Genomic DNA, 1861 nt, shown 5'->3' on the forward strand with positions numbered 1-1861 from the left:
GGGGTAGCATTTTGTCCATTCCTCCAACTAAAGTTTGGATGCTTTCTCCAACTAGGATTGTACATGTTGGAGGTAGGTCCATTGAAAGGTCTTTAGTAATTGTTCACGACATTATATTCCTCATTCAGCGCCTCTCGAAAGGTAGGTGTTGTTGGACAATTTTTAGTTCTGTGAATATTGCAAGCACAAATACCACAAACAGTTTCTTTAACCTTATCCTTCTTTATTCCATGGCCTCAAATTTCCTTATGAGAATAACCACTTTAGCATTGATATCATCATCCTCTTTCAGAAGGTATAATCCGTCCCTTTCCTTTGATTGAGTGGGCCTAGAAGTGGTAGTTGATTTTAGGTATGTGTCCTATAATTGTGTACTTTTAGCGAGTCTATCCAAATAATCCCACACATCATCAACATTTTTATTCATGAATTCCCCATTGCACATTGTCTCGATCAATTAGCACATGAAAGATGTCAAGCCATCAAATAAATAGTGTTTAATGTGCCACGTTTCAAAACCATGTTGTGGGCATAAACTGACAAGATCTTTGAACCGCTCCCAACATTGGAAGAATGTTTCATCCTCCTTTTGGGCGAAGTTCATGATTGACTTTCTAAGGGAGTTCCTTTTATGATGTGGAAAAAGTTTCTGTATGAACTCTCTTATCATGTCATTCCATGTGCCAATAGATTGGGGACGTAGTGAATACAACCACATCTTAGCCTTCTCTTTCAAAGAAAAGCGAAAGAGCTTCAGCCTGACTGTGTCTTCAAACACGTTAGGAAAGTATAAAGTGGTTATAATCTCATCAAACTCTTTCAAGTGTAGATATGGACTTTCAAATTCAAGTCTATGGAATTTTGGAAGGAGTTGGATCACCCCTGGCTTAATATCCATATGTCCCATATTTTCTGGAAAAACCATGCATGAGGGCGTGCTCACCCCTGCTGGTTATAAATAATCTCACAAAGTACAAGGTGGGGGTGCTTGATGCACCTCATTCTCATCCTGGACTTCCTCAAGCCGAGGTTGAGGTTGTCTTCCCGGTTGATTGATCGGTTGATTTGCTGCCATAACCTTAATCAACTCTGAGGATCTTGAGTGGTGTTTAATCCTATGTGGGATAGATAACCCCTCAACCAATCCTCCTTCACTCAAAAGATGTTGAGTGTTGTCACGGACCCACTTGGCATGAAACACTCTCAGCCCTCAATTTCAAATTCTAACCTAAACCTAAAAGAAAGAAGGGAAATAGAAATATAGAAATAGAAAGAGAGAGAGAATTGGAAAGAAGTTACCAAATTAAAAGTTCCTAATTAAAATCCTACAAAACAAAACAAAACAAGCCAGTTTCTAAAAATAAAAATTCTAAAATTAAAAAGTTCCTAAAAAATAAAAATAAAAAGTAAACTAGTTTCTAAAAAGGAAAGTTTCTAAAAATAGAAAATAGAAAGTTTTTAAAAACTGATTAGGAAAGTTCTAAACCTAGAATTAGAAAGTAAGTTAATTTTTTAAAATAAAAGAAATTCTAGAATTAGAAAGTTTCTAAAAACAGAAAATAAACCCTAACCTAAAAATAGAACATAGAAAAACCCTAATCTTAACCTAATTCTAAAACTAGCTAATCTCAGAAAAATGCAACCGTTAATCCCCAGCAACAGCGCCAGAAACTTGTTCACAACCCCAAGTGTAGGGTCGCGATGTAGTAATAATCTTGGTGAGACTGAGGTCGAATCCAAAGGGACTAATCTCGTGTCTTTTCTGAAAGCAACTAGAAGAAGAACTAGAAAAAGATGAAAAGCTAAATCTGAAAATATAGAGAGTAATTGTGAGAGATTTAACGAAAAACTTAAGAAATTC

General features: G+C 36.1%; 1 pseudogene; it reads left to right on the forward strand.

The window, feature by feature from the left end:
• Positions 1 to 515: 515 nt before the first annotated feature.
• Positions 516 to 614, forward strand: LOC131247687 (small nucleolar RNA R71; annotated as a pseudogene).
• Positions 615 to 1861: the final 1247 nt, after the last annotated feature.

The sequence above is a fragment of the Magnolia sinica genome, chromosome 5 (genome assembly GCF_029962835.1).
Source record: "Magnolia sinica isolate HGM2019 chromosome 5, MsV1, whole genome shotgun sequence".
NCBI lineage: Eukaryota > Viridiplantae > Streptophyta > Magnoliopsida > Magnoliales > Magnoliaceae > Magnolia > Magnolia sinica.